The following is a 25,446-nucleotide window of genomic DNA, read 5'->3' as shown; positions in this document are numbered from 1 at the left end:
ACACAAGTTTCTAGACCATTAAATGTTACCTTGGTATAAGAGCACAATGTTTCTCTTTTCTTGCTCAAGAAGAGAGTCCCTCAAGCTAATTATAACAGGTTGGTATTATTAATTGCAATTGAGTAAGTAGGATAGGGATTTTTCAGCCTTACAGCGTGCATGCTTCGTGTAGATAACAGGGCATCACTCTTAATAGTGGATTCCTATGGAGCTTGCCTATGGTTAACCACTATTGATCTAGTAGAAGCTTGATAGGAGCCGATGCTGTTTTGGTGTTGAAAGACCCTCTCTTCTATTCCTTGCAATTAATAATATTCGAGCCACCTGTACAGGAGCTTGAGTGCTTTTCTAAAGGGGTTAAGAGGAGTAGCAACTAGGGCTTGAAGTGCCAAAGTACGCTTAAAAAATTACACCCAAAATTTGTTAGAATGGTTGACAATAGTAGAGAGAGTGAAATTAATGTTGACAGCTTTGATTTTTCTAATGAACAGGCTATTAATGATGCCCCTATGCTTGTCATTACCTTGTTTCGAGGCTTCAACAAGCCATAGGAAATCCATCCCTCCAAAGTGAAGTGCGACGGCAGCTACATGCTCATGGTTTTCTCCAAAATCCCAACCAAGAAGAGAGAATACCTAGGAAGCCTCCTTGTGAGACTTCCAAAAGAGGCCTCTCTCCGATAAGGGAAGAAGAAGAGGACCATACAAAGGGCTCAAAAATCTACTACTCGATGACGCATCTCCTTCTCAAATGAGAACTCTAATGGTAGAGCTCCCACCAAAGGAACAAGAAAGAAGTGAGTCTCCTGTCACCTTGGTGAAGATGGCTCCACGAAGATGGCGGGCAAAATGCTCTCCAACACCTGGAGAAGACCATCACACACTTCTCCACACAATAATTCAAAGAGGGATGACAAAAAACAAGAGAAGAAAAAGGCGAGAAAGAGGTCACCCTCTTCTCGATCTTCTTCATCCTCTTCCTCTTATGAAGAAAGTGATGATGTGGACAAGGAGGAACAAGGGAAGAAAGAGGCGAGAAAGTGGTCACCCTCTTCTCCATCCTCCTCAAATTCTTCCTCTTCTGAAGAAAGTGAAGGTGCAGCTTTCAAACCACCAAAAAGAAGAGGCCATAGGAAATCCTATGCCACATGGAAGAGGTCTTCCTAGCTTAAAAAGTTCAAAGAGGGAGGAAAGAACATCTCTTTCCTTACCTACAATGGCACCTTATGTGCTACAAACAAAGTCTTGGACTTCATCCAACAAGTTGATGCGATGTTTGGAGATGAGGGCTTCATAGAGTCCTCTAAGCTACACCATGTAGCTATGTATTTTCAAAAGTCCTCCATGCAATGGTGGTATAGCCTACGAGTGAATGATGAAGCTCCACAAACATGGAAGGCTTTAAGAGATTCCATCATGAAGTAGTTTTTGGCTAAAAATGCCAAAGACAAAGTACTCACTGAATGGAGAAGCTTGAAGCTCTCTCCCTATGAATCTATTCATAAATATGTAGACAAGTGTTGGGACTTACATCTCAAAGCCACTATCTTCAAAAAGATGGATTTTGGAGAGCAAAAAAAACAATTTTGTGCGGGTTTAACTGAAGATATGGGAGAGTATGTCAACTCCCAAAGGCCACTGACCATATCTGCGGTCATACACCATAGTATGGTGGCTTCACAAATCAATTTCCAACAAGGGGCTAAGAGAAATCTTAAGCCCACGGAGAACAAGGACCATAATAACAAGCCCAAGGGGAAAAATAATGTCCAAAAGTCTCCCAAAGGCAATGTCAACAACAACAAAGCTAAGGAGAAGGGAGTTTATAAAAACAAAAATAAACTCTCTCCTAAAGAGCTTGAGTGTTATCGTAAAGATAACCACTGTTTCAAAATGAAGGAAGCAAGGGCATGCCTATCGTGCTTGTCCCCACAAGAATACACAAAATGAGCCTCCTAGAGCTACCTTGATCGAAATCCAAGAAGATTATTCTCACCACAAAGGATCTCCTCTATGCCATGCTTGGGGAAAGGTAAGAGAACATGATGCTTTTATTCTCTTTCACCCTAGTTCTACTCACAATTTCATTTCCACAGAGTTGGCCACCAAGCTAGGCATCCAAGCCTATGATATGGGAGACATCCTACCCGCCGATGGTGCTTTCAAGGGGCAAGAATCCTCAGTCACTCCCTTAATTGGGAAATTGAGGCTCCATGTCCAAAGCTATGTGGACAAGGAGGACTTCTTTATCTCTCCTCTCAAGCAGGAGGAGGTAATCCTAGGGGCACCATGGTTTGATCGCATGGCTGCCAATGTTAAATTCCCTGAAAGACAAATCTACTTTAGGTTCAGGGAAAAAGATATGTACATAGATGCTAACACCATACCCATTGTACATACGCAAGCTTTCAATAAGTCAATAAAGAGCTCTATTTTCATGTACATGATTTTTGTTAAAGATTCTCAAAATGAACCTAATGCTTTAGCAGAAGAAAATATAAACAAATTACAAGGAATTAGAGTTATCCAATTTTCTCATGGGATTTCAAGATGTTTTTATTGACGACATCCCTTGTGAACTACCTCCTAAACAAGGCAATGATGATCAGGCAATTGAACTTCTTCCTAGAAGTTCACTGCTTAATAAACCTCCTTATAGAGTTTCCCAAGCTCAACAAGAGGAGATTATGCGGCAAGTGCATGAGTTAGTTGAGAAGGGCATGGTTAGGCCTAGCTCATCTCCATTTTGTTCACCTGTGTTATTAGTGCAAAAAAAAAGACGACACATATCGTATGTGTGTTGACTATAGAGCACTAAATACGATCACTATCAAGAATAGGTTTCCCGTTCCACGGGTAGAAGACCTAATTGATAAGTTGCAAGGGTAGACCTAAAAAGTGGCTACCATCAAATAAGGATAGCTGATCAAGACATTGTAAAGACCGCATTTCGCACTACGTTTTGTCTTTACAAATACATTGTCATGCCTTTTGGCTTGACCAATGCACCAACCATATTTAACCGCTCGATGGAGAAGCTATTCAGGCCTCACTGAACCTTTACTGGAGATGATATAATCATCTACTTTAATTCACTAGACGAACACAAGCAACACCTCCAGGTAATATTCAAGTCTTACAAGAGAATAAACTTTATATTAATTGAAAGAAAAGTGAGTTTTTCTTACAAAAGATTCAATATTTAGGTCACATTATCTCTCAAGATGGCATCCAAATGGACCCATCAAAGCTGAAGGCAATAAAAGGATGGCCTAATCCAAGGAATCTACATGAACTAAGAAGTTGTATAGGTATGTGCGCATACTATAGATGCTTCATAGAAAATTTCTCACAGATCACGGGACCATTACATGGCCTAACAAAGAAAAACGCTAGGTATACATGGTCTACCAAGGAGAACAATGCTTTCAAAAAGCTTAAAGAAAAGCTTATCTCTCAACCTGTGCTTACACTGCCAGATATCTGAAAGCCATGTGAGGTCCAATGTGACGCTTGTGGTGATTGCTGTGGAGCTGTTTTTCTCCAAAAAGGGCACGCCATAGCCTACGAAAGTTGAAGGCATGACCCCTGTTGAGCAAGCTCTGGGCATATATGAAAAGGAACTCCTCTTAGTTCTACATGCCTTACACTTGTGGAAGCACTATTTATTAGGGACTCCTTTCATTCTGCAGACGGATCACCAAAGCCTTAAGTACTTCGTGACATAGACCAAGCTCTTCGACAAACAAATGAGGTGGGAAAATTTCCTTTCGCAATTTCTCACATTGGTCGCAATCATAATCAAGTAGCTGATGCACTCTCAAGACGGCGAAGAGTGAATTCGGTTTCCATAGCAACTCACAATGATCTATCTTCTATGATAGATAAGTACACTATTGATTTTATAGATGTGATTTCAGCCCTTGCGCTAGGGAAGAAAGAGAAACCATTTACCTTACAAGATGGTTATCTTCTCTATGGAAATAGACTATGCGTTATTAACTCACTATGTGAGAAAGTAATGTATGAATCTCATGCTCCTCCTTATGAGGGGCATAGAGGGATTTAGTCTACCCTAAAGGGAATAGAAACATATTTCTATTGACCTACCATGAAAGCAAACACACAAGAGTATGTTTCTCAATGTGTGGCCAATCCCTAATTCACAATGGGAGAGCATATCCATGGATTTTATCTTTGGATTGCCTAAGTCTATCCATGGGAATACGGGAATATGGATGATAGTAGACAGGTTCAAAAAACAAGCTCATTGTATACCTATCAAAAAGACTATCAAAGCCCATCAAATGGAAACCCTCTTCATATCACAAATCTTCAAGTACCATGGCTTGCCAATGTCCATAATGTCGGATAGAGATCCTAGAATGACCAATAATTTTTGGAAGGGTCTCTTTGAGAACTTAGGGACAAGGCTAAACTTCTCTTCAGCTTATCACCCTCAAACGGATGGCCAAACTGAAATAGATAACCTAACAATTCTTGATCTACTAAAAGCCTACGTAACAGAAGTAGATCAAAGGTCCCAATGGGAGAAGTACTTACCGTTAGTGGAGTATGCCTACAATAACACTATATATACCTCCGCCAAAAAAGCACCTTTTGAGGTAATAGAGGGAAGATCCAAAAGGCCCCTGCTACTTAAGGTACATGGGAAGATCTTCGCTGCAAATGAGTATAGCCGAGACCTACAAGAATCTTTCCAAAATATTAAGGATGCTATCTCTATCTCATAGCAAAGGCAAAAGGATGCTGCTGATAAGCACAAAAGAGCCCAAGCCTTTAAGGAAAATGATTGGGTCTTGCTTAAATTTCCCAAGACTCAATTGAGGCACACAAGGGGCAAGAATCCTATGGGACACCAAAAGTACTATGCTAAGTTAGCAAAAAGGTACTATAGTCCCTTCCAAATTCTTAGATCAATTGATGAGATGGCCTATCAACTTAAGTTGCCCAATCATTGGCTCATACACAATGCTTTCCATGTGAGTCTACTAAAGCCTTACAAAGGAGAGTCACCTCAAGAACCAACTATTGAAGACCCACCGGAGATCAAGGACCAAGAAGAGGTGCTGTAGCCCGAGTCCATTCTTTGACATGAAGACAAGGTATTGAGAGGTGGTAAGATTATTCGACGGTATCTTATTAAGCTTAAGAACTATCCTTTTGAAGATGCTAGATGGATGCAATTCATACAAACAAAGGATAACCTAAACCTTGTCAATGCTTACAATGCTTCCCTAGAGTAAGAAAATGTAAAAATGAACAAAGTTTTTTTCTTATAGGACTCTCTTTTTCTTTGTTGTGCACAAATTTTAAGAAGTATGCATGCTTAGGATCAAGTTTGTGGAGACAACGTCTTCCAAACACCAAGTAGAGCTTGTCACTCTACTATGGAAAATTGATAGGACTAATGTGCAAACATGCTTGCGGCATCTTAGGCTCTCAAGTGCCAAATGGATTAGTCATCCATTTTGGAACAATGTCGTAGGGTAAGATAGGGATCCTCTACCCGCTAGAAAAAGTACTAATGACTAGGCTTTATCTTCTCTACCCCATAGTCGAGGACGACTATGATTTCAAGAGAGAGGTAATCTCATAATAACTAATATGTAATTCTCCTAAATGATTTTCTCATGTTAAATTGATAATTTAATATGGGGAAGTACCAGGGGAGAAAAAGATAGAATATTGGTTGGGCTAGCAGACTGGTCATAGTAGGGATCCAAAGGAGGGAAAATAGGGATCCAAAGAGGGGGCCATCTACAAAGGAGCAATGTGCATCAATGGGCTTCGAAGACCCTAAGGTTCAGCCCATTAAGACTTCCAAATTCTAAGGTTTTAAAATTCAAAGGTAATGTCCAAAGGGCCAAAACTTAGGAAATATGATGCTTGTGGGAAGACTCAAAAGTCTTCCCACATCCCTATCCTTGAGCGGACGAGTCCTTTTAGTAGGGGATGAGAGAGAAACACACACACACACACACACACACACACAAACTCTTGTAAGCTCCCTTTACACAAAGGGAGTAGTAGACACATGTCATCTCCCTAGCGCAGCTGCCCCCAAGGTGCATTCAAATCCTATTGGATGGCCATAGAGGTCGACCAATGAGAATTAGGCTAGAGTAAATTTAGTTTAATTTATTTAAAAACACTTGAAAAAAGAACCTATAAGCATTCAACAATCCAATGGCTTGCCTGATTCCTATTGGCCAGAAGACTAAAGGGTCATGAGAGTTTAACTGCATTATTTAATACCTAAAGCTCTCACAAAAGAGGAAAGGGGGACACATGTCACAAGGCTATCACTTATGTTTCTTGATTGTCATTGGCTAAGCTTTGCAGGGGCCAATAGGATGCCAGCATGAGTAAAAAGCAAGAGGGGTCGACCAAGAGAGAGAAGGGGACTGCTTTTTGCAAGGCATTATCATTTACACACTCTCACAAGCTCATGTGTGAAGTAAAGAAGACCATCTCCTTCTCCAAGCTTTAATGGAAAGCTTATCATCTTCTCCAAGCTTTTGAGAAGGGAGGCCTACACCAACAACTCTTGGCTTTGTGATGCAAATCCAACCAAGAGCCAAGATCCAAGGCATGCTCGTCTCCTTTACCATGCTTAATTACTAAGCTATGCTAAGCTATTATGAGTGATTATGTGAGGAGACAAACTTCTTTCTCGTAAGAATACTCCTTCTTCCTCTTGATCTACTCTCATACCTCGCTAGCTCTCACCATCTTCGAAGGTGTGTGAGGTCTTGGGTCTGAGACCGTGAGGGAATTAATGTTGTGTTTTCAAGTGTGAGCTTGGTTCTTGAAGCTTCCATCGTCATTGTAGCAGCAAGTTATTGAAGGAACACAAAGTATTGTATTGTAAAACGTCTCCCTTGATGGGGGAAACCTATAATAAAAGCCTTTTGGAGGGGGGACCGGCTCCATGTAAATCGGTCCTCAACTACTGTCAATAGCTTAATTTCTCTCTCTTTTTGAAGTATTGTTCATGTATATCTAACTAGGTGTTATGCTTTTGTTGCTCTCTCCATCCAAGCACTCCTTCTATGCTCATTAAAAATCTATTCTAATGAAATGCTCACTATGTCTATGTTATTATCCGCTACACACAAGTTTCTAGATCATTAAATGTTACATGGTGTTTGAGAGACGTCATCACAAATATGATTCTAAGCATGCATACTACATAAATTTGTGCACAATAAAAAGAGAACTAGTCTTGTAAGACAAAAGCATTGATCATTTAAAAGAAACATGTACATTTTCTTACTCGAATGTAGCATTGTAAACATTTACAAGGTTCATACTATCCTTAAGCTGTATTCCTTGCATCCATCTAGCATCTTCAAAAAAATAATTATTGCACTTAATAAGATTCCGTTGGATAATCTTACCATGTCATAGTACCGTGTCTTCATGCCAAAGGATAGCTTTGGGTTGTAGCACCTCAATAATTGGTTCACTCGGTGTCTCTCCTTTGTAGGGCTTAAGTAGACCCACATGAAAAGCATTGTGTATGAGCCAATGGGTGAGTTGATAAGCCATGTCATTGATTGGATTCAAGATTTGAAAAGTTCCACAGTATCTTTTTGCTAGTTTCGGATAAAACTTTTGATGGCCGTAGGATTTTTGCCCGTCGTTGGCCTCAATCGAGCCTTGGGAAACTTGAGTACGACCCAATCATTTTCTTTGAACGTTAAGGCCCTTTTGTGCTTATTAGTAGAAGCCTGTTTTCTTTGCTAGGAGATGGATATAGCCTCCTTAATATTTTGAAAAGATTCTTGTAGGTCACGGCTATACTCATCGGCCAACAAAGATCCCATGTAATTTAAGTAGCAAGGTAATTTTAGGCCTTCCCTCTATGATCTCACCTTTTCCGTAGTGGTATGGAGAGTATTATTGTACGCATATTCTACAAGGAGTAAGTACTTCTGCCATTGTGAGCATTGATCTAATTCTGTAACATATGTCATTGATAGATCGAGAATCATAAGATTGGCTATCTCACTTTAGCCATCCATTTGTGGGTGATAGACCGAAGAGAAGTTCAATCTTGTACCTAGATTTTCAAAGAGACCTTTCCAAAAACATACTAGTCATTCTAGGATCTCTATCTGACAAGATGGATGTTGGCAATCCATGGTGTTTGAAAACCTGAGATATGAAGAGAGTTGCCATTTGGTGTGCCTTAATAGTTTTTTTGACAGGAATAAAGTGTGCTTGCTTGCTAAACTTGTCAACTATTGTCCATATTCTTGTATTCCCATGGATAGACTTGGGTAATCCAAAGATAAAATCTATGGATATATTCTCCCATGGTGAATTAAGGATTGGCAATGGCTAGAGTAATCCAGGTTGCTTCCCTCTACCATACTTGGTCTTTTGGCATACCACACATTTTGAAACATACTCTTGTATGTCTACTTTAATAGTAGGCTGATAGAAGTACATCTCTACTCCTCAAAGAGTAGTATGAATGCCTCTATGCCCTGCATCAGGAGGAGCATGGGATTCATACATGAGTTTCTCACGAACGAAGTGGGAACACATAGCCTATTGCCATGGAGAAGATAACCATCCTGCAAAGTGAATGGTTCATCTTTCTTTCCCAAGGCTAGGGATGACATTATGTCTTTAAATTTAGGATCAATAGCATACTCATCTACCATTGTAGATAGATTATTGCGAGTTGCTATAGACACCGCACTGACTCTTGGTCGTCGAAAGTACATCTGCAACTTGATTATGCTTACCAGCAATGTGAGCAATATGAAAATAAAATTGCAAAAGAAAATTTTCCCACCTCATTTGTTTGTCGGAAAAGTTGGTTTGCGTCATGAAGTACTTGAGACTTGGGTGGTCTGTTTGCAAAATAAATGGAGTCCCCAACAGATAGTGCTTTCATGTGTCTAGGGCATATAGAAAAACTAAAAGCTATTTTTTGTATATTCCAAAGACTCGTTCATCGGTATCGAGCCTTCAACTCTCATATGCTATGGCATGCACTTCTTGAAGCTAAACTGCTCTAAGGAAATCACCATAAGCATCACATTGGACCTCAAATGGCTTTGAGAGATCCAGACTCTGACTATTAGCGTAGATAGTGTTGGCAGTGTTGTGTCCAACATCCAAATCAGCTCTATAAGGCATCTGAGCCATACACACTCAACCGTAGCTGTGAAGACTACCTTGTACTCAGCCTCACAACTAGAAGTGGCCATAGTAGGTTGCTTCTTGCTCAACCATGATATACATGAACTGCCAAGCATGAAACAAAAACCACTTGTGGACACTCTCGTGTCAAAACAAACAGCCCGATCTGAGTCCAAATAAGCATGTAAGTCTGGCAGCAATGATCCCACCTTGGGATGAAACAAGCCAAGATGTAAAGTTCCACTAAGGTAGCGGAAAATCCTCTTGACAACTTGCCAATGATTAGACCTTGGGCTATGCATAAATCTGTTGACCTGTGAGACTGCAAACTGAACATCTAGCCTCATGTTGCATACATAAATGAGGCATCCAATAGCCGTTTGGTAAAGAGTGACATTGGTAGGATCACCACCATCATGAAGACTCAATTTCAAACCTATTTCCATGGGAGTGGCAATAGGTTTGCAATCCTCAAGTCCAAACTTACATAGTGATGTCTCTATGTAACTTTTTTGACACAAGGCAATACCACCATCACACTGCTTAAATTGTATACCCAAGTAATGATGCATTCAAATCAGCCTTAAATTCAGTAATATGTCTCTCATTTGGTCTAGTGATCAACAAATCATGTACATAAAGAGCTTACATTACTGTCTCTAGTACATGACACCAAGGGCTGAACAGAATCTTCCACAAACACTACATCCCGTGTAACCAGAATACGTTTTGTTTGCGGATGATACAACCTGTAACCTTTGCTTTCAGCACTATAACCAACAAAAATACATTTGACAGCCTTATCATCCAATTTTCTGCGCTGCACTTGTGGCACCAAAGCATATGCCAAACAGCCTAAAACACACATGTGCTCAATAGAAGGCTTTCTATCATGCCATGCTTCATATGGAGTAATAGACTGCAAAGCTTTCGTAGGACACCTGTTAAGTACATAAGTGGCACACATAATGGCCTCAAGCCAAAAAGAATGCAGCAAAGCTTGACTTTTGACCATACATCGTGCCATTTCCGTCAGTGAACTGTTTTTCAACCACAATGAGAAGTACATCACCCTCACACTTTACATACAATGTGCTTTCTGTTGGATTGTTTCAATAGCCTTGTTTGAACAAATGAGTGTCAGCTTTCTTATATCGAGCACAGGGAGATTGATTCAACCCATACAAGGCCTTCTTACATCTTCACACTTTGTCCTCTTGTCCTTTCTTGACAAAACCGCGAGGCTGCGTTACATAAACTTCCTCAAATATGTCACCATTCAAGAAAGAAGTAACAATGTCTGATTGATGTACATCCTAACCAAAATGAGCTGCCAATGCAAATAGAAAATTCATAGTAGTCATACAACAAGTGGGAGCAAAAATCTCTTTATAGTCAATGCCTTTTTGTTGTGCATAACCCTTTGCAATAAGTCGAGCCTTTTGGTGATCGATCTCACCATCCGTCTTGCATTTCAACTTGTAAACCCACTTCGTACCAATGGCCTTTTTGCCAGGAGGCAAATCACATAAAGTCCATGTGTCATTTTCTATAAGTGCATCATATTTTGATTGCATGGCAGCCATCCAATTTTTTGCATTCTGTGCTTCATCAAAAGATAGAGGTTCCTCAACATCATGTAAGCTAGACACAACCAAAGCATAACAATCTGATGCATTAGATGCATGGAGAGAGCCTGAATGAGTACGACTAGACAAAGGTGTATCCGATTTACTGCCACGCAATGTATGCACCAACCATTTTGGCATATCTATAGCTTGCTCACTTTCAGCCCTTTCCTTATCAAGTACATCATGTACATCTACATCAGTAATAGGTTGATCTATAAAATTTTCAAAAACCCCCATAGGCTATACATTTGCCTCATTGGAGTTTACATTAAAACTTCCACCACTAAAAAGAGGCAACAAAGTGTCATACATGTCGTGTGAGCTTACATTACTGTCTCTAGTACATGACAGTAAGGGTTGAACAGAATCTTGTGCATCAAGCGAGAGATATGCTATGGTCGTGCATAATATTTCCAACTCATTTTGTACAAGTCTTGGGATCACCTGGAGTTACAAAGTTGTATATGGTAGCTAGAGGGCTCAAACTTAAACCCATAGTAGAAGGGATTGTGGTGAAAGCCTTTAAAAGGAAGCCTTTATGCAAGGAGGCTTCATTCTTGAGGATCCACTTTTGAGATCTCTCTCTCTCTCTCTCTCTCTCTCTCTCTCTCTCGTGTTATTCTATGGATGGCCTAGCCTTGAGCTTAATGCCCATGCTGAAGACGCTAGTATTAATCCATTGTAATTAGAGAAGCTTGATTAATCTAATCCCTATTTTACTCATTAGTCTTATCTTGTCTACATTTCATTATGTCATGAGGTAGTATTACACTCTCATTATTCTAGATTTGAGAGAGGTATGTACTTCTTGCTTTGATCTTAACTCTCTTCTCCCCTAAGTATTTCAACTAGTTGATTACTTATAACTCTCTTGATTAGTGTAGTGTGTGTGCACTCTTGATCATGTCATTAGAGTTTGTGCCTAATTGTGTGCTTATGTGTGTGAAGGTTTAAGAGCCTTGAGCTCAATGCCACTTGTGTGTGATGTGATTAGAGTAACTTGGTGGGCATGTGATGATTGGGAGAGGCAACTTCAATGCAATTAGTGTGTGCTTTGATCATGGATGCTTGTGTCGACTGTGTTCTTGTGACTCCATAAGATTGGCAAGTCAGACTTTGGTGGACATGATGTGTGTAGGAGTTGATAGATTAGTGATTAGAGAATGATTAGAGTTAGTCTTGCCATGGATAATCTCTACTTGCATTGGTGAGGTATTCTCTTGAATCCTCTATTTATATTTATCCAATGCTCGTGCTTCCATACCCTAGCCGGGTTGCCGAGCCATGGATTTGATGATTTTGTGTGGGTTGCGATTAGGTCGTTGCTACAATGCCTCCCAACATTTGGCACCGTTGTTGGGGATGGATAACCTAAGTTAGCGAGTATAGGATGTTTAGAATAGAGTAATTTCCCTACTAATTTCTCGGCTTTTGAGTGTGTGTAACTCAATTTTGGTGTGATTTGATGATGTTTGTGCAAGTAATTGATGCTAATTGTTGAGTTATGAATACCCCAAACCCCCAATTCCACCCCCAATTTCACTAATTTCATACCAACCCTTGCTAATTTCGCTTCATTTCCATGCTAATTGTACTAAATTTTACTAATTTTGCTAACCTAACCACTAACATTGAAGTGTAATGTATGTTAAATCCCCTTTTAAGAGGTGGAATCATCACTCTAATCAAGTTAATTGTGCTAATCTATGCCTAATTTGATGATTTGAGTGTTTGATGTTTGGCCTACAATGGTCAATTTTGGAGTCGATTTGATGGTGCACATACTTGTGTGTGCAATGACGCATCTTCACGTGGAGCAAAGGAATATCTTGGAGAGTGATTAGAATGTAAGTGCACTCACTTTTTTCTTTCCGAGAAAAAGATCCTTCTATTAGTTATTGAAACTGCCCATAGGGCTACAACCACCTCTTCAAGAGAGGGCTACAACAACCATGGTGGGAGACTCTCCCAATGAAAAAACCATCATATGTACAATGGGGCTAAATCAAAGAGATGGGGGGAGGGAAAAGCCACACATGTGGTCGGTAGTGCCATCGGAGTACCCCCTGGTCCATGGTGTAGAAAGGCCCAGAACGCCAGAGTCATAGGAAAGCCTCTCTGCGCTCTCGCATATGGTTGGAGCTGCCCTGTAGTCCCTCGAGCTGTCCTATGAGAGTGTGGATCAGCTCTATCCCAAAATTGCGTACAGTCTTTGCTGGTGGCACAGGGCGAGCCTCAAAGATGCGGAAACAACGGGCCCACCAGATGAACCAGAGTGTCAGGCCACTGATGAGCTCCCAACACTCCTCTCTCTCACTGCACCACTCCTGTGGGGTAAGCTCTGTAGCAGGCTGAAGTGTAGATTTCCCCTCCTGCATCACTATCATCTTGCTGGTGGAGGATAGCTCAAAGTGAAGTGCCGGGCCCGTGAGGGTGGACCAAGCAGCTACTCCCCAAGTGTACTGTCGAGCCGTGGAGAGAGAAGGCATCAGTCGAAGAACTCATAGCCACACCTGCTGGGCCGAGGGACAGTCCCAAAGACAGTCACACTGACTCTCCACAAGATGGTCACAAGCTACACATGAAGCCGAGAGACCACTATGCACTAGCCAACTCCCAATTGTTGTAGCTCTGTGTGTGACCAGCCACTGAAACAAGGTGACTCACCTCGGCTATCTGGAGTCCCACAACCTCTCCCAAATATGGTCAAGAACTCAGTTGTGAGACCCTCCCCCTGCCAATGAGGTGCTACAGCGGGGCGGGCCTCTCTCTGTGCTGCTAGTATATGACATCCCAGACAAACAGTGTACTGAAAGAACGGGACTCCTATATGGTCTGCAGAAGAGAAGGGATCCCTCCATAGCCACTCACCAGGATCCCACTGTACTCGTGCCAGTGGAAAACACTCCCAAGCCCACAGCCTCAGTGTCCAGTCTCAAGAGCTCTTGGGTCACGATCTATGACACAAGTCCTCCCACAGATGCCCACTACTCGGATCCTTTGAAAACAACACTCTGCCACCTGCGGGGCCTCTACTGAAACTCTCTGAAGGTGTCCCCCACCTTGGAGCTCGAAGAAAAGGTATGGAACAACCTTTGAGCAGGTTGTGACTGAGATGAGAACCTCCATTCGTGTGAAGGCTCCCATCGACCGGGGTGCTACTAGCTTGAGAGGCGTGAGCCACTCAGCTCGAACCGACTTTGAGATGTCCTGGCACATGCTCTGCACCCCTCTCATGCCCTGTAGTAGCTGAAGACCCTGCACCTCCTCTGACAAACCTGTGAACTCTAGACAGTCGCCTAAAGAGCGCGCTGGACCCCCTGCCATGGGACCCCAGGAAACATGAGGCCGACTGACAACCAAGTGGCCTCTCTGAGTTCTAACCATGGGGTTCCAGACGAGGGGCTACCATAGGTGCTCCTCCGTGCACGTAGGCTTTCTCTGCTCCGAGCCACGCCGCAAGAGTTCCCAAGATCGAAGCAAGCTCACAGCAAAGTGGTGCTCCAGTCTTCTGCTCAAACCAACTCTACGCATCTCTATGAAGATCCATAGGTGCTCCTCCATGCACGTAGGCTGTCTCTGCTCCAAGCCATGCCGCAAGAGTTCCCAAGATCGAAGCAAGCTCACAGCAAAGCGGTGCTCCAGTCTTCTGCTCAAACCAACTCTACGCATCTCTGTGAAGATCCATCTGGTCGAGGGTTGCCAAGGGCCTCCTGCTTGAGGCACCCTAGCACGAAGCCGCTGTAGCAAGAACTCCTTCTAGGGATCCTCACCTGGAAGAAGTCCTCTGACGATGAACTTCCCAAGAAGGGCTCTGCTTTGTCGTGATTGATCAATGATCCCAAGCCCTCCCTATGAGCAAGGAAGAGTGATGACCTGCCAAGCCACTTTGGCTCGGGCTATCTGAGTGTCACATCGTGACCAAAGGAAATTCCTGATCAGCCTCTCTACCTGGTTGTTACAAGAACTCGAGAAGATCCAGCAAGAAGTGATGTACCACATAGTCGCCAACAACACCTGGTTGGCAACTACTACTCTGCCAGCCAAAGAAAGTCGTGCTGAGCTCCAATGTAAAAACTTTCTCCTGATAGACAGGAGAAGGGGAGCAATTTGCTGCTTGGGAGACAAGTCCAAACCCACTTGACAGCCCAAGTAATGAACTGCAGTCCCTAGGGGAATCCACCTAAAACCCTCTCCTGGCATCCAATCGGGCACAGGAGCACTACCAACCGAGAAAGCCACTGTCTTTCTCTAGTTGATCAGTGCACCCAATGCACAACAAAATGTCTCCAGAGCCTACTCACACCTGTGAAGGTTGGCCTCCTGGCCATCTAAGTACAAGGCTGAGTCGTCGGCAAACTCAGCGTCCAATAGCTCATCACCTGAATAGGGAGTGCTAAGCCCCGTAGACTAACTTGCTGTGACACCAAAAACCTGCTCATCGCCTCCACATAGAATAGAAAGAGGAATGGAGCAAGAGGATATCCCTGTTTGATCGACCGTGTAAGCATGAAGCAATTACCTCTACCTCCTGCCAAGAGTACCTGACTATGAGCCTGTTTGTACAAAGCTGACACCCCTATGATCCAAGCATCTGAGAAGCCCATCCTCCATAGAGTGCCCTCTAAAAAGTCCCAGTCAACTTTGTTGTATGCCTTCTCAATGTCAAGAAGAAGAATCACGAGGTCCTCACCACGGAGCCGTGCCAGGGCAGAAGCCTCCCAAAAAGTAAAGATGTTGTCAAGGATACTGTGTTCCTTGACAAAACCTGTCTGAGTCCCATGTATAAGGATCTCTAGAAGCGGATGAATCCTCAAACTCAGAGCCTTGGCAAGAATTTTGTAGACTGAGTTGAGGATGGTGATGGGGCACCATTGTCGAATCTCATCCAAGGAGCCACCCTCCTTGGGAATGAGGTAGATCAGGTCCTCACTCATGCTGTCAGGCATCACTCCTGTGTGCAAAATGTATAGAAAAGCACTACAGATATTTGGGCCAAGCAGGTCCCAGTACTCCAAGAAAAAACTGGGAGTCAACCCATCCTCACCTGGACAACTACCATGGGGGAGGGCCCTAAGAGTTGTGTGCATCTCCTCAAGATGAAGTGGTAGCTCAAGCCTTTGACGCATATCCTCAGTCACAAGACAAGGCATCTGCGCCCAAACCTACTCCTTGCATGCATCTTGACGCTCTGACTGGGCCTCTACAGATAGTAACTCACGATAAAATTCAGTAGAAACTACACACATATCCTCGAGCTTAGAAGCAACTGACCCGTCTGGCCTCCTCAACTGACTGAACTTGGAATGCGAGTGCCGAGGTCCCACTACCTCAAAGAAAGCACCAGTCACTCTATCGCCCCCCTGGGTCCATTGAGATGCCTGTCGGTGAAAAGCAAACTCATGTCACCTCTCCTCTGTGCTAGCAAGCTCCTGTCGAGCCTGCTGTAACTGCTCCTCCAACCAAGGACTGTCTAGATGCTGCTCCTACATCCTGTGTAATGAAGCAATGCCCCATCTGAGACGCTGCTCCTCCTCTCTCGCTGCAGCCCGGCAAGCCAGAGACTCCTAGAGAAAAAAGCGGCTAATCTGGGCTAGGCCTGAGGCCACTCTGTCAGCAGGAGACTCCTGCCTATCCAAGATCTCTGTCCAGAGAGCCTCTACATGCTCTCTGATTGCTAAGTCCAACAAGACTCTCTCTGGGATGCGAAGCATCGTGCTCTCTCTCCTCTGCCTGTCTGCCACTGTGAGGATCACTGGTGCATGGTTCGAGAAGGAGGTTGACCATTGTCCCTACCAAGTCACTGAAAGTGGTCACTAGTGTAGAAGCGATCTATCCGCGATAGATTCACTCCTTCCCACTCTGCGGTCTGACCGAGAGAAGGAAAGGTTGTCTGGGGGCCTCACAAAACCAGAGTGTTGCCAAACATCCGAAACACTCAGAGTCATACAAAACCTCTCCCAAGATGCTAGCTCAACTCCATGCACTGTAGCATGGCTACCACCAATCCTATCAGAAGGGTGCTCCAACACGTTGAAGTCCCCTCCTATGCACTAGTGTTTTGTCTGCGGTAGAGACTCAACTATATGAGACCAAAACTCTGCACGAGCACTCGCCACATTGGGTGCATAGATGTTCAGGAAACCCACTAGGCCACCTTGAACCTGCATAGTAATCCACTGATCCCTACCTAACACAATAATCCCTCTGCCCACAATGGCCTACTGCAAAGAGTCCGCAATTGTCATACATACCCCACCCTGGATGCCTCCAGGTCCAAAAGCAACTGACCAAAAGTATCATATTTTCCACGCAAGAGCTGACCACAACGTCTAATGCGGATCTCACACAGATGGTGCTCCTGAAGCATAAGGAGATCAATCTCTCCTCCCACAAGGAAGCGCTAAAGCTCCTGACGTAGTCGGCCCTGCTGACGCTGAAATTGGGGCCCACCTAGTCCTTGCACGTTCCATGAGATGATCCTCATGGGGAGCGAGAGAGAAGAGATGCTGCTGCAGCAGCTAGACGGGCTATCTTCAAGGCTGGCTTGGATAGGGAGTAATCGGCATCCGAGCGTCCTCTAGATAGGCGTAACTACATCAAGTGCCTGGCCCAAGCCCAAGCAGAGCGAGCCGTACGTAAAGCAACCTCCTCTGTCCAGGAGTCCTCATGAATGTATACATAGCATGGCAAGCACTGTGTATCGACAAAGAGGTAAACCACAATGTGTCTACATCCTTCTGAATGTGGAGGTGTCATCGCAAACTCGGCCAATGGCCACAAAGTCTGGAGCATGTCTTTAACTCCTAGTTCTCCCATGTGGTGAGAGAACTTTAGGACCCTTGTGTGCAACCATCCCAACACTGAGTCGAGAGTCCACCCTGTCTGGTACCTGCCGCAAAGGGGGAAGGAGAAGCCAACTGCTGAGTCTAAGGCCTTTGTCCCCCTAGCGGCAAGGAACAGAACATGGACCCTGAAGCAGGCTGCCTCATGGTTTTCTGAGGGGTTGCTGAGAAAACAAGTGAAGCCGTAGTTGAAGAAGTCCCATCGGTGCCGGATGTCAATGCTCGTCAGACCACAAGGGATAGCTGCAAGGGAAGATGTCTGTACTTGCAGAGGGGGTCGCAAGAAAGGATGTACCTCTCTCGCTAAGCGACTCGTGGCAAAGGCGCTTCCAAGAGATCTCCTAACCGTCAGAGAAGGCCCTACCCCCTGGGTCGACTGCGGAATTGAAGCAGGAGGGGGGGGAGAAGGAGCTGGGGGGAGCGGTGGAGAAGAGGGACGGGAGGGAGCGGCAAAGGTAGAGGGGTGGGGGGAAGAGGCGGCGAAAGCAGAAGGTGGGGGGGAGGATGAGGAAGAGGGAGGGAAACCTGGGGGGGGTAGGGGATGTCGAGGGTGAAGTTGGGGTGGGGGCTGGAGCAGGGACCTCATCCTGCTCAAGAGGACCAGACCGGTTCCTCGTGGGAATCCACTACTGCTGAGTAGACGCCTGAGGACCACTCTGAGTGCTAGGATGACGCTGTGGCCCCTGTCGTTGTCTACCACGGGCCTGCTACCATCCCTTCTCCACTGGAGACCCAGGCTCAGAGGGTGGCTCTGCATGTGTGCGCTGTGTCTCTGTTTGTGTCTGCTGGCCAGCCCTTGCACGCTGGGGCTGAGGCTGTCGTCTAGGTTGAGGCCTCCTCCGTGGATAGGCCATCGCTAGATGGCCCATCTGTCGACAAATGAAGCACTGGTTCGGGAGGCCCGAATACTCCACACTCTGTCTAAACCAACCCCCACTCACCCGAGGCAGAAGAATAACCTTCCGGAGCATGTGAGTGTCTCTGACCAAAGCGCGAACTGAGGGAATGCTAGCCGCCTTGGCAGCTATTGAGGCTGCCATGTGAGGTGTCTCCAAGACAGACCCAATGTCTGAGCCGATCCTAGACAAAAGTGGTAAGTACTCCCTCTGCAAACTCGGAAAGCAAACAGAGATGGGGATGTCTGCCTCCTCTACTAGAACATCTGAAGCAGGGTCCAAACCATGTCTCCACTGTCGAAAGTGGGCACGTGCTGCTCGGATGGTCAGTGGACTCATGGCGATGACCTTGGAAGCCATCTCGGAGGTCTCAAACTCGATCTGGTAGTAGCATTGTCCGAGTATCTGCACGTCCAAGATCTTGCCCACCTCTGCGAGAAGGCGGGCCTGGAGAAGGTCATGCATCTCTCCTCTGCTAGGTCGGGAGTCGAGAATCTTGTAGATGACATAAGTCGCCTGCAATTGCTCTACCTCTGCGGCAAGGCTCGCTTGCTCTGTTGGCAAAAGAGCAAGTCAGATGGTGGGCTCAACGGGGCGGGGGGAGGGGGCTTCGAGCGAGTCTCTCTGTGGCAAAGCTGGAGCCTCCATCTGTGTCTATTTCCGTGTCGAAACAAATGGGCAGTGGAGAGAAACTGTAGACGAGCGTCGAGCACTTGCCCAAAAAGACAGTGCTACACGAGCCAATATGCAGAGGGGGGGAGGGGGAGGATGGCAATGCGCAGGAAGGCAGCGGGCGGGCCGAGGGGTAGTGAAAAACCAGGGGGGACAACAGGCGGGCTGTGAGGTAGCACGCAGGAACGGCGGGGACGGGGGGCAACGCATAGGGGCTAGCGGGGGTGGGGGCAGCGTAGGGGTAGCGGGGGGGGGGGGGGGGGAGGCTAGCAATGACACAGCAAGGGGGGGGGGAGAAGCAGTAGCGAGTGCATAAAAATTTTGTAAGTGCACTCACTTGCTCATGTCAATTCTTGATTGATTAATGTGTTTCAATGTGTACTAATTATTTGCTAAAATTAGGTGTGTAATTCAATTGACCTACACTTTGCACCTATTTTGATTCACTTGGAATGAAATTGATGGTCAAATTTTGACTAATGAACCTTGTGTGTATCCAAATAATGCTTAATTCTCATCAAGAATTCATGTGTGTGCATAAAAATCATTGTGTGTATAATGTACCAAAGAGGGGAAAAACTGCCAGAAAATTCAAGTGTGTGTGCACTTAATTTTGAGTGTGTGCATGCATAGAAATTGATAAAATTGATAATACATGAGTATGCAATCATGTAAATGATGTGTATGTTAGGCTAATTCAATCATTGGATAAGCCTAAATGCCAAAAGATGGGGCAAAATTTGAGTGTGTGTGCCCATTCAAGACCACTTGATTTTCAATAATTGATGGTCAATTGGGACACCTAAATGGATTATGATTATGCATTGTACATGAAAAGTGTGCACAATCATTAGGTATAAGCCTAAATGTATTGCCAATTGAGCCACATTTGATCTGCTTAATTTTTGAGTGTGTGCATTGCTTGATTGGGTCCAAATAGTGTTAATTTTTGAGAAATTAAGCATGTATACATTCATTTATGCTTAAGCAAGTGTGCAATTTGTGCTTGCAATGTGAGATTGATTGGTGAATTGCATATAATTTCGGTCTAAATTTGGGTGTGTGCCTATGTAATAGCATGATCTATCCAACGAAAGAATGAATGATTGGTGCCATCACTAATCATAATGACTGCAAGACCTAAAATGGTTGGTGTTCATGTGTGTATAATTGATTTGGATGACTCAATTGATACACAATTGAAAATGATTTTATGTATTACCATTGTCATGTATGCCATTTTGATTAAATATGGTAAGAATTTTGATTGATTGTGCATTTGCAAATGCCATAATCAACTAGCCTCACAAACCAATATGACAAACCTAAAAGGTTTGGATGATTACAACTATCGGATATGAGCAATTCAATGGGGAAAAAAGTTTAAGCATAACCTTGTGTGCGTGCAATGTTCAAATCTCACATCCACTTTTAAAGTCAAATGGATTTATTTATGCACTATGCTTTGGAATGAATTAGCTTTCGGATTGGTCATCGAAATTCATGGTTAAATCGTTTGAACATGAAGAAATCAAGAAAATTTTCATACGCAATTGTGATGAATTGATAAATTGACCAATTTTAATGCATATGTCCCATGCGCAAAAAAGACATCATCAAAATGACCTTATAAAGATGGAATCAAACACCAACTTTGAGCATGCAGTTGTTTTGAGAAATTACCAACAAAAACTTGAGTATGCCTGATACTTTTAATATGAAAGCCATATCGCATGATGTGTGTGTGGGAACGGGCTCGTAAATGGATTTTTTTTTCAAAAATACACAAGGGATGCCGGTAGCCAGCTATTTTGCTGATGATGAACGAACACACACACACACACTTTTGGTGCTAGCTCGCGTGCTATTAAGATTGCCACAACTGGCCCACCTGCTCCTGACTATCGCCCATAAGCTCATTGCTCACACATGCAGCCTGGGTCTTGGAGTACAACAGCAACTGTGAGACTGTGAGTATGATATACGAGCCTTGCTTTGTTGCTATTGGTGCTGCCAATTATGGCACGCCTACCTTGGGATGCCAAATCACTCAAAACAAACACTCAGTGACCTCACCGACGGGCCACACACTTTTCTGCCGGGATTTGCGCCAACGCACCCCACAAACACACACACACTCACTCACATTCTCTCACTGGCCACTTGTACACCCTGGTGACCAACTTCTCTTGGCCGCATCCTCTACTGCTCAATGTGCTGACTGAGTGGCTCGACTTGCTCGAACTCAATCCCAGATTCTAGCCTGCTTGACCTACTCGCTATTTGCGCCAACTCACTGCCACAACACACACACACACACTCACACACGTTGATAGTATCTGTAGCTACTTGAAAATCTCAATCTCTCTCTCTCTCTCTCTCCTTTCCCCTTCTCCCCTCAAGCTCTTTGTTGTCTTGCATAGCTGCAGCCCGCCAATGCCGCCACCTCAAAACAAAAACAAAGCATTAAAAAAAAAATCTTCTAAAAAGATAAATGGTCGCAAGCTTATTAAAATATCAAAATTTTGGTCCGTCAAATCTTGCATTGAAGGGATGATTTGTTTGCACATTGTGGACTTTATTTTTACCGCTAGCATTTGTGGGAGTTGAGTTGGTATGTTAGCATCAATTGACCACTCATGAAGGGGTTAGAATTTGAGGAATTTTTTGACAGGATAATGGGTGCCAGATTTGCAGTGTGAGAGTCTGAACTTTCATTTTGTATACATTCATTGACCATATTTCTTTGCATGGAATAAACTTGCTACAGTGGTGCATCTAATGTGCCATGAGTACATTGCATTAGACTTCTTACGCTTGTGATTGATCATGAATCTATTTAATGCTTATTTTATATGCAAAATTATTTGATGCACTAATGGTCAAGCTTCATTAATTTGAAGGGGTATAGACAATTACATGAGGTTGGGCATTAACAACTTCAAGAGAGATGAGATTAACATCATCATATGATTTCTCTCTCTTAAACTACAAATGGATTACTTGCTACATGAGAGCAAATGGGTTAGTGCCGGCCATCTTCATTGGAAGCTTAGTTACAAAAAGGAAAATCATGCATGAGAGTCATGCTTGGTTGGGACTTTACACTTGAAAATGACATTGCTTGTACATTTTAGTGCTTGAATTGAATGTAAAAACCTTGCATAGCACGAAAATCGAGCTTTCTTGGATTAAGATGGGAGAGCAGTATTGTTGTGAGATCCCCAACTCGCCAATACCAAGATCGGGATGGGATCCTTGATAGGTCTCTAGGTCTGATAAAAATCAGAGGCTCTAAACAAGAAAAATCCAAGGAACAGACCTTTACCATTGACAATGGCTTGGGTCTATAGCCTTAGAAGAAGACCTAGTCCTGTCTCGCAGCGGAAACGGGACAACATATTAAAATTCCAAAAAACTATTTTGGCCCTATAAGTGCCACAATTGGGCTAAGGTATCCTCAACCAATGCTTTTTCCCCCCTAACAGATGTGAAGGAACAGCCGCGGGTGGACTCCTCTTCCAAGTGAAGAAGTTTTCTAAATGTTTTAGTGCGCAGGGATGGATAGTTACCTGACTAATCAGGTCCACCCGTCCATGATTGAAAACCTTAGTCAATCTCCACTTGCCACCCCACACTCACATAAGATTCATTTATCTTTTTATCACATTGTTTGAACATTTAAAATAGTGGTTTCTTTTAACGTTCCATCACAGTAACAATCATATGTGACTCAATCACTGTTGCATGTGACCAACTCACGACCACAAAGAAGAGGAATATCTTATTATCACATTGTTTTAACATTTAAAATAGTGGTTTCTTTTAACGTTCCATCACAGTACTTCCTTGAAGACAGCATTGAAAGCATTCTTTCAGAAAACAGACATCTTTAAACTTAAGACAGGGTATTGTCAATCAAAACATTGTCCATAATAACCATGACCAGTACTCTTCTTGTCTCAAGACCACCTAAGGGTGAAAAACGACACCCATTCTTTACTCAAATCCGGAGTGGATAAACCCCCACCCAAGGTTCTGGGTGCCCATACACGAAACCAGTTGCCCATACAACCGGGCGGCTCCCCTAGGATAAAAAACGGTATCCTAACTTATGTAGAAACATTAAGACATGACACGGAGAAGAAACTCATCGTTCATGGGGGTAATCCACTTATCCGTGGCTAGAAATCCAATCATTATCATCAAAATATACCAAGGAGTCGGAGGTGTTTTGAGACAAGTTGTCTTAAGGATGATCAATCATATCTTTCCTATTTAATTAGTTTTAACCCGAACAATTCTTTCCTACATTATAAACAATGCACGTTGGAAGTTACCTTCCGTTTTCAGCCAGTTTATCCTTCCTAACTTTACGTATGCAATGCTAACTTAAAAATGAACTTTAAAAGATTTTAAGTGAACAAAATAGAAATCCACCTAGGGCTGCTCGGCCATCGGCTGCTGGATTGGAGCCTGCAAACTTTCCTCAGTTGGCCTATGGCTAGGCCCAGCCTCATGGTCATTAGTGGCTTTGTTTCACTTGTTGCTAACATCCTCTTCCTCAGTAATAGGATTTCCCCTGGTTCTCTTTGGAGCCATGTCGGCCGCCTTATAAAAGACTTAATCCATTAGAAGTTTAATTGAATAATATTCTTTTTCCTTTTTTACCCAAAATAAGGATTTTTGGAGTAAGTAGGTACCTTTAATAGTCAATTTAATGAGATAATCCTCCTGTAACTTATTTATGTTATAAGTAATTTCCCATAATTACCATTTAATTTGGGAAGCCCTTTAACTAGGTTTCTCCTTATAAGTCTATATTCCATTTTAGCCTTAGTAGATTATAAATTTCTATCGGTTAATGGATTACTCACCCTAAATTATAATTGACTATGTTCTACCTTTAGGAATTTTCATAAATTTGATTTATAACATTTTCCTCCTATACTTATGGTCTAAATTAGGTAAAATTTTACTGATAGTAATTTATTATACCATCTCTTTATGCTGAGGTAATTTTTCCCACCCTTCAATAGTGATTTTAGACATCATGTATTTATTTGGTAATTAGATAAATTCGTTTACTAATTTCCCTTGTCTATTTTATACGCAAAATCGGTTACTTTTATTGAAGATAAATACCTAAACTATTTATCTGAGGTTGGGGTATTTATCATAGATTTCCCAAGGTCTATTCTACCTCTGATATTTATATCAAAGGATTTTGGATTAATTTACTATATTCTCCCTTTTATTTTCCCCTAAAAATAATGTAATTTCACTGGGATAATTAGGTAAACTAATTATCTGAGATTCACATACTTATCACAGATTTGTAAGGTTTAAATAACCTTTGGTAAATAACTCAAGTCATTTTGAATCTATTTGCTAATTTCCCCTATTTAATTTGTCATAAAAATAGAGTATTTTTGCTAAAGTAATTAGATATATTAATTATTTGAGCTTCACATAATTATCACAGATTTCCTATCATATTATTTACCTCTGATAAATATTTCAATTCAATTTGAATCCATTTTTTAATTTCCTCTATTTAATTGGTCCTAAAAATAGAGTATTTCTTCTAAAGTAATTTGATAAATTAATTATCTTAGCTTTTCTTAATTACCATAGGTTCCCTAACATGTAATTAACCTCTAATAAATAACTCAATTCAATTTAAATCCATTTGCTATTTTCCCCTATTTAATTTATCTTAAAAATAGAGTATTTCTGCTAAAGTAATTAGATAAATTAATTATCTGAGCTTGTTCTCATTATCACGAATTTTCTAATATGTAATTAATCTCTGATAAATAACTCAAGTCAATTTGAATCCATTTGCTAATTTTCCCTATTTAATTTGTCCTAAAAATAGAGTATTTTTGCTAAAGTAATTAGATAAATTAATTATCTAAGCTTGTTCTAATTATCACGGGTTTCCTAATATGTAGATAACCTCTGATAAATAACACAATTCAGTTTGAATCTATTTGCTAATTTCCCATATTTAATTTGTCCTAAAAAAAGAGTATGTCTGCTAAAGTAATTACGTAAATTAATTATCTGAGCGTCTCCTAGTTATCACGGGTTCCCTAACACATAATTAACCACTAATAAATAACTCAAAGCATTTGAAATCAATTTACTAATTTACCCTATTTAATTCGTGTTAAAAACAGAGTATTTCTGCTAAAGTAATTAGGTACATTAATTT

This window comes from Adiantum capillus-veneris, chromosome 28 (genome assembly GCF_014529385.1).
Source record: "Adiantum capillus-veneris isolate H3 chromosome 28, ASM1452938v2, whole genome shotgun sequence".
Lineage (NCBI taxonomy): Eukaryota > Viridiplantae > Streptophyta > Polypodiopsida > Polypodiales > Pteridaceae > Adiantum > Adiantum capillus-veneris.
The sequence above is the reverse complement of the archived record's forward strand: the minus strand, read 5'-3'. Positions refer to the sequence as shown.